The 8,106-nt window shown below is 36.7% G+C and overlaps 1 protein-coding gene and 1 pseudogene across 3 annotated transcripts in view; one reads left to right on the top strand and one right to left on the bottom strand.

The window, feature by feature from the left end:
* The window catches only part of ZFAND3 (zinc finger AN1-type containing 3), a 338,039-nt gene that overhangs the window by 54,448 nt on the left and 275,485 nt on the right, over window positions 1–8,106 (top strand). The gene's annotated exons all lie outside the window — the stretch shown is intronic.
* Window positions 3,579–4,002, bottom strand: LOC102728434 (large ribosomal subunit protein eL33 pseudogene; annotated as a pseudogene).

An 8,106-nucleotide genomic window follows, 5' to 3' on the forward strand; every position in this document is an offset into this window, starting at 1 on the left:
GGGTTACAAACGATGCAGTGGGAATGCAGAGAGAGGAGTTATAAAATCAACCTGGCCAAGTCAGGAAGGCTTTCAGAGGAACTCAGCTCAGGTGGAGATTTGGAATTTGTGAATGGAAGGAAGGAGGGGAGTGGCAGGTCTTAGGCACAGGCGTGGCTATTGTAGCAGGTTTATGGGTTGCATATTGGAGGTTGGTAGCTAGAGATGTGGGTGCTGTGCAGGGGCAGGGTTATGAAAGGATCCTTCCAAGCCATGTTAAAGTTTCTCTCTCTTATGTAGGTATGGGGAGCCACCAAAGAATTTGAGAAAATGAAGGACATTATTAGATTTTTGTAATGAAGAAATGTCTTCTGCAGTGATGTAGTATGAATGATGATGAGTTATTTGTTTAATGTTAAAACAACCTTATATTCCTGGGATAAACCTTGTTTGGTCATGACATATCATAATATTATGATAATCATCTGGCATTAGTTATTCCTTAAGTGTTTGAGGGAATTAGCCAGTGAAACCATCTTGGCCTATAGTTTTCTTTGTGGGAATTCATTTGATAAGGATTTCAATTTTTTTTGTAGAGTTAGGGTTATTAGGATATTTTAGTCTGTGTTATGTCAGTTTTATACAGTTGTATTTCTCACAGAATTTGTCCCTGTCATCAAGTTGTTGAATTTATTGGCATAAAGTTGTTCATTATATTTGTTTAACACATGTAGGGTCTGTAGTGATATTGCCTGTTTCTGATATTGCTAATAGGTATTTGTCAATTTTGTTAATATTAAAAAAATAAACCCAGTTTTTTTCCTTTATTCATTTTCTCTGTTGTCTAATTTTCTTGTACTGTTTGCTCCTATTTTTATTTAAAAAAATTTTTTAAAGTAATCTCTATGCCCAACGTGTGGCTTGAACTCAGGACCCCAAGATCAAGAGTCACATGTTCTACCTGATTGAACCAGCCAGATGGCCCTGCTCCTATTTTTATTTCCTTCTTTCTAATCTGGGTTTTTTTGTGTGTTCTTGTTGTTTTTCTAGCTTCTTAGGGCAGACTCTTAGGACAGTAGATACCTTTCTTTTCAAATATTGTCATTTAAAAGCACACATTTTTCTTTCAGTACTTCTTTAGCTATATTCCACAAATTTGGGTATATTGTATTTTTATTTTGATTCATTTCAGAGCCTTTTCTAATCTCATTTGTGATTTTGTATATCCCAAGAAATCCACTAAAATGCTATTGCAACTAATTCAGCAAGGTCACAGGACAAAATCAACATCAAATAAATGTACAATTGAGGGGCACCTGGGTGGCTCAGTCATTAAGTGTCTGCCTTTGGCTCAGGTCATGATCCCAGGGTCCTGGGATTGAGCCCCACTCCCTCTCCGTCTACCTGCTGCTCCCCCTGCTTGTGCTGTCTCTCTCTCTGTCAAATAAATAAAATCTTAAAAAAACATATTAAAAAAAAATAAATGTACAATTGACCCTCAAGACAACATGGAGGTAGGAGTGCCCACCCCCATGCAGTCAGAAATCCACATGTGACTTTTGACTTTCCAAAAACTTAACTAATTGCCTACTGTTGACTGAAAGCCTTACTGATAACATAAGAGTCATTTAACACATATTCTGTATCTGCTTTATATAGTGTACTTTTACAATAATACAAATAAGATGCTAAGGAAATCATGAGAAAATACATTTACAGTACTATACTGTATTTATTGAAAAAAATCTACCATTTAAGTGGACCCATGCAGTTCGAACACATTTGGTTCAAGGGTCAACTATTTTTTCTACACACTAGTAATAAACAGATAATGAAATTATGAACATAATTCCATTTATAACATCAAGATCAATAAAACGTTTGGGTATAAATTTAACAAAAGAAGTGCTAAGACTTGTACAGTGAAACTATACAACATCACGGAGAAAAATTAAAGAACTAAGTGGAGGACCGTATTGCTAAGAAAGCAGAACTCTCCAAACTGATTTATCAAAATCTGTCTGGGTTTTTGAAGAAATTGACAAGCAGGTCCTAAAACTCATTTAGAGATTCAGGGGACCCAGACAGCCAAAACAGTCTTAAAAAAAATTACAGTAACGAAACTGGATGACTCACACCTCCTGATTTCAAAACATACTATAAAGCTACAATGATTAAGACAGTGTGGTCGTAGCAGATACATATATGATCAGTGGAATTCAGAGTCCAAAACTAAACTCGCTCATTTATGTTCAATTAGTCTTTGACTAAAGTGCCAGGACAATTCAATGGGGGAATGAATAGTCTTTTCAACAAATGGCACTGGGATGAATATATTGGGCCTACCCAGATAATCTGCTCATCTCAAGATCCTTAATCGTATCTGCAAATTTCCTTTTGCCATGTAAAGTAACATGTTCACAGGTTCTGGGGATTACGATTTGGGTATTTTTGGGTAATCATCATTTATCCTCCCACAGTTCCTGACCTGAGGGAGAAAGTATTTAGTACTTTAACACTAAATGTGATGTTAGCTGTGGGTTTCTCATAGATGCCCCTTATCAGAGTGAGGAAGTTCCCTTCTACATTTACTTTGTTGAGTTTTTATCATGAAAGAGTGTTGGATTTTGTTAGAAACTTTTCCCTTGTCTGTTGAGATTGTATGGTTTTTGTCCTTTAGTCTGTTAATATGGTGTATTTACATGAATTGATTTTTAGGTGTTAAATATTGCTATCCTGGGATAAATCCCACTTTGTCATAGTGTATAATGCTTTTTTGGTGGATTTGGTTTGCGAGTATTTTATTGAAGATCTTTGTATTTGTAGTCATAGGGATATTAGCTGTAGTTTTCTTTCATTTTGATGTCTTCACTTAGTTTCAGGCTCAGGGTAATACTGTCCTCATAGCCTGAATTGGGATATGTTCCCTTCTCTTCTGTTTTTTTGGGGGAAAAGTTTATGAAGAATTGGTAATATTTTAAAAATGTTTGGTAGAATTCACGAGTGAAGCCATTTGGGCCTAGCTTTTCTCTGGGAAAGAATTTGATCTTTTTACTTGTAGATCTATTTTAGATTTTTTTTTTTCCTTCTTCTTGTGCTGGTTTGGGTAGTGTCTTCCTAGGAATTGGTCCATTTCATCTAGATTACCTAAGTTGGCATAGAATTTTTCTAAATTAGTATTCCTTTATAATCCATTTTATTTCTGTAAGGTGGGTAGTGATGTCCTTCTTTCATTTCTGATTTTAGTAATTTGATTATTCTCTCTACTTGGTCATTTAGCTAAAGGTTTGACATTGAAAAAAAGTCTTTTCAAGGAACCACTTTTTGATTTTGTTGATTTTCTCTGTTTTTCTTTACTGCATTGATTTTGCTCTAATCATTATATTTCCTTCCTTCTGTTTGCTTTGGGCTTAGTTTCATTTGCTGTTCTTTTTTGTGTCTTAAGGTGAAAGATTAGGTTATATAGATTTGAAATAGTTCCTTTTTTTTCCTTTTTGATCTTTTCCCCTTTTTAATATAGTCATTTACAGTTAACCTTTTTCCTCTGAGAATTGATCTGGCTGTATCTCAGAACTTTTTTTTTTTTTTTAACAAGTCTACACCTTTATTTACTTTTCATTAAATTTAAATCCTTGAGGGGTACAGCATCACACGGATTCTGTGGCCAATGGCTTTAGCAGGAAGGTTGCTTCGGAATTTGGCATGAACCATGCCACTGTTCCATGAGCATGAGTTACTTTTCCCCAGATTACTCTGGTTTTGTTTGGTTTGCCACCAGGAGTCACTGTGTTGTTCTTTGCTTTGTACACATAAGCACATCTCTTGCCTAGATAGAATTCTGTTTCATCTCGAGCATAAACACCTTCGATTTTAAGAAGAGCTGTGTGCTCCCTCTGGTTCCGGAGACCCCGCTTATAGCCAGCAAAAATGGCCTTGGACCACAGCCTTCCGGACATTATTTGGCATTATAGGAGTCCTGTTCCCAGCAGGCCGCACTTATTTGCAACCAGAGTTCAGCAACAAGAGCTCTTTATCTCAGAACTTTTGATAGGTTTCATTTTCATTCATCTCAAAGTTTTTAAAAGTCATGCATGTTTTAAGAAATTAAGAGAATATGTGGGAAATATATATAAATAAATATATAATAGTATTTATAATATATTATATATAAATATAATATATAAATAAAATACAAAATTTTATATTTTCCCACATAACATTTTCTGTTTTCCAGTTTTCTTTTTTTGTTTTGAAGATCAGAATTTCCATCTTGTATCATTTGCCTTCTGCTAAGTAAACTTCCTTTAGTATTTCTTTTTCTTTTTTTTAAAGATTTATTTATTTGAGAGAGAATATTAGTACGTGGAGGGAGGGAGGGAGGGAGGGAGGGAGGGGCAGAGGGACAGGGAAAGAGAATCCCAAGCAGATTATCTGTTCAGTGCTCTGAGATCCTGACCTGAGCCAAAATCAAGAGTCAGATACTCAACCGACTGAGCCACCCAGGTGCTGTCCCTCCTTTAGTATTTCTTATGTTGTAGGTTTGCTGGTGATGAATTCTTTTAGCTTTTGTTTTGCTGCAAATATTTTTATTTTGTCTTCGTTCTTGAAGGATATTTTTGCTGAATATAGAATTTTGGGTTGTCAAGAGTTTTTTTCTTTTAGCACTTAAAAAATGCCCTTCTCCTGTCTTTTGACCTCCATTATTTTTTATGAGAAGTCACCAGTAATTCATATTACTGTTTTCGTACATGTGATTTGTCATTTTTATCTGGTTGTTTTAATAATTTTCTTTTTGTTTTTGGTTGTTGGCAGTTTGATTATGATGTACGCAGGTATTTTCTGTTTGTCCTGCTTGTGGTTCACTGAGCTCCCAGCATCTGCACATTTCCATGTTATACTACATTTGGGAGATTTTCAGCCATTATTTCTTTGAAATTTTTTTCTGTTCCATTCTCTCTCATTTCTAATTATGGGATTCCAATTATACTTATGCATACGTTTAGATCTTTGATTTTTACAACATATCACGTATGACTGTTCAGTTTTCTCATTGTTTTTTTTCCTCTTTTTTGGATTAGATAACTGCCATTCATCTTCAAGTGTACTGACACTGTTAGCAAGCCCTCTTGCTCAACTATAGACCCCAGAAGTTAAAACCAAAAACAGACAAGATGGACAACACTGTTTAATTCACGCTCTAAGTAAAACCCATTGTGCTTATTTCTTACTCTTTTTTGACGCATTGGTGAAGATACTTTGCAGTGACCGAGAACGTCCCAGCTGCCAGACCAGAAAAGCCCTGATAGCAGTAGAATGCCCAGAAGACCACATCCTGTGCGTCATCTTCCTTACCCATGATACACACACTGACCCCACCCATGATCACGTACCCTCTGCCTGCTCTCTTGCATGAACCCCCTGGAACCTCTCCTATAAACCTCTAGGTGTCCGTTTTGTGGGCACAGAGGTTGGTTGTTAGGGCTTGAGCCTGCCACCTCCCCCAGCTGCCAGCACCCAAAATAAATTTCTCCCTTTCTCTTTTCCAAACAGTCTTCTCTTGAGTTATAAACTTCTCGGGATGAGTTTATTTGGGTTTGTTCCACAGCATTGTTGGCAAACGGAGCCAGGAGCTATGCTTTTGATTCCTTCAGCCCCCTCGGGATTCCCTGGGATGGAGCAGTTGGCTGAGGCAGCTCGCCAAGGCTCACCTGTTTGTTTCTTGAGTTAGCAACTGTGATAGATCATTTAGTAACAACACTTTTGCCATTGTTAGTCTGCATTCAGTGGATGTTTTTGTTTTGGGTATTGTATTTCTCAATCTAGAATTTCCACTGGGTTCTTTTTGTAGTTTCTATTTCTCTACTGATATTTCCTATTTGTTATGAGCATATTTTCCTCAATCCTTGAGCATGGTTATAAGTAGCAGCTTTTAAAATTCTTGTCTGTAAATACTGAGGAATTATATTCAGGTTGGAGGAGACTAACAATACATGACAGCTAAATGTATTGTGGGATCTTGGATTGAAAGTTGGGCCAGAGGGGCGCCTGGATGGCTCAGTTGGTTAAGTGACTGCCTTCAGCTCAGGTCATGATCCGGGGTCCTGGAATCACGTCCCATATCTGGCTCCCTTTGCCTGCCATTCCCTCTGCTTGTGCTCTCCCTCTCTCTGTCAAAAATAAATACATAATATATATATTTTTTTCTTTAAAGAAAGTTGGGCCAGAAAAAGGATATTAGTGCCTTGATTGACAGAATTGACAAATAAGGTTTGTAAAATAATTAATAGTATTTTATCATTAATTTCCTGGTTTTTACAGCTCTGTGGGGGTTATGTAAGATGTTAACATTAGAGAAACCTTGGTGAAGGTTAAAAATCCTCCTCTACTAATAACAACATCCAGATTGTCTTGGTGTTGGTTTCTTTTGGTTGTCTTTTCTGTGGGCCACATTTTCCTGTATTTTTTTTTTTAATTTAGTAATTCAGAATTGCATCTTGGACATTATGAACAATTTATTATAAAGATTTTGGATCTATGGTGTACCTCCAAAGAATATTGACTTTGTTTTAGTAGGATAGGCTCAAGCTCCAAATCATTTTTCCCTGTGGTCACCAGCTTAAATCTATATTCAGTTTTTAGTCTTATCTGGGATGCATGTAGTCTATTTCACACATGCCTCTTTCAGGGATCAGCTGGAGATTTAGGGCCAAGTTTACATGTAGACTTTGGACCTATCCTTTTGTGGATGTCTTTTTTCCTTGATTTTATCCCTCAATTCCCACCTGGTGGAGTCACTCAGAATTCTGTCCTCTGGTTCTTAAATGCCAGTAAGAGTGTTGTTTCTGTTCAAATTCTTTTACCTAACAGTGCTTAACGGGGCCTTCCTTCAGGCAAAAAACCATGAAATAAATAAATAAATAAAAATTTCCTCAGTGCCCTTCCTTTTTTCATTAACTCCCCTATAGTGTCTTTTCTGCTTTGATTGCTTTCCATTGTCTTCAGGTAGTTACTTTTTAATTTTGTCAAGTTTACAGTTATATTTGGGACAGTTGGTCCAATAAGAGCACATTACGGTCCATTTCCAGTAATCTTAGGAAGCACCTCCTGGAAGTGGAACTTAATATTTTGTTTAACCATTTTACTGGAGTATGATGCATCATATACGTGCACATATACACACAAAGTGCACCAATTGTAACTCTGTAGCTCAGGATGCTATTACAAATTGAACTGACTTACAGAGAGAAATAGAACATTACCAGCATTTCAGAAGCCCCTTTCATATCCTTACCCAATCACTACTCCCAACTGCTTCTCTAAAGTAGTCTCCTATCTTCTAGTGCCTGTTATTGAACCTTGTATAACTGATATTATTCATGTATTTTGCTTTTTGTCTGGTGTCTATGTGAGATTATTTCATGTTGTGTGTAGGAGTAGTTTGTTCATTCTTGTTGCGGAAAAACATTTCATTGTGTGAATTTACTATAATTCATCTATCCCTTCTACTGTAAATGGGTATTTGGATTTCCATTTTGGGCCTATTATAAAAAGTGCTTGATTTTTCTGCAAGTCTTTTGGTGTACATATGTATGCACTTATATTGGGTATGTATGAGTAATTGAATTACTGGGTCATAGAGTATGACCCTTTTGTTCAGCTGTAGTAGATATTGCCAAACAATTGACCAAAGCAGTGGTACCTAATTGTTTTTTTAGTGAACAAATACTAGGAAGTTTTAGCTTCTGGGAAATTGAGATCAAAGAGTTATTGCAAACACAATTTATCATTCTTGCCATGTGCTAACCCCTTAGTATTTGATCGACAATTTGGTAGTTTGATAATAAAAGGTAAACACAGGGGCGCCTGGGTGGCTCAGTTGGTTAAGCGACTGCCTTCGGCTCAGGTCATGATCCTGGAGTCCTGGGATCGAGTCCCGCATCGGGCTCCCTGCTCGGCGGGGAGTCTGCTTCTCCCTCTGACCCTCCCCCCTCTCATGCTCTCTCTATCTCATTCTCTCTCAAATGAATAAATAAAATCTTAAAAAAAAAAAAGGTAAACACAGCCTTAATTCATACGTAACACTTGTTTGCTTGCTTAGGCTTATTGAATTTTATTTTATTTTTTTTA

Source organism: Leptonychotes weddellii, chromosome 8, assembly GCF_054177405.1.
Source record: "Leptonychotes weddellii isolate Sample4059 chromosome 8, ASM5417740v2, whole genome shotgun sequence".
In the NCBI taxonomy this organism is placed as follows: domain Eukaryota; kingdom Metazoa; phylum Chordata; class Mammalia; order Carnivora; family Phocidae; genus Leptonychotes; species Leptonychotes weddellii.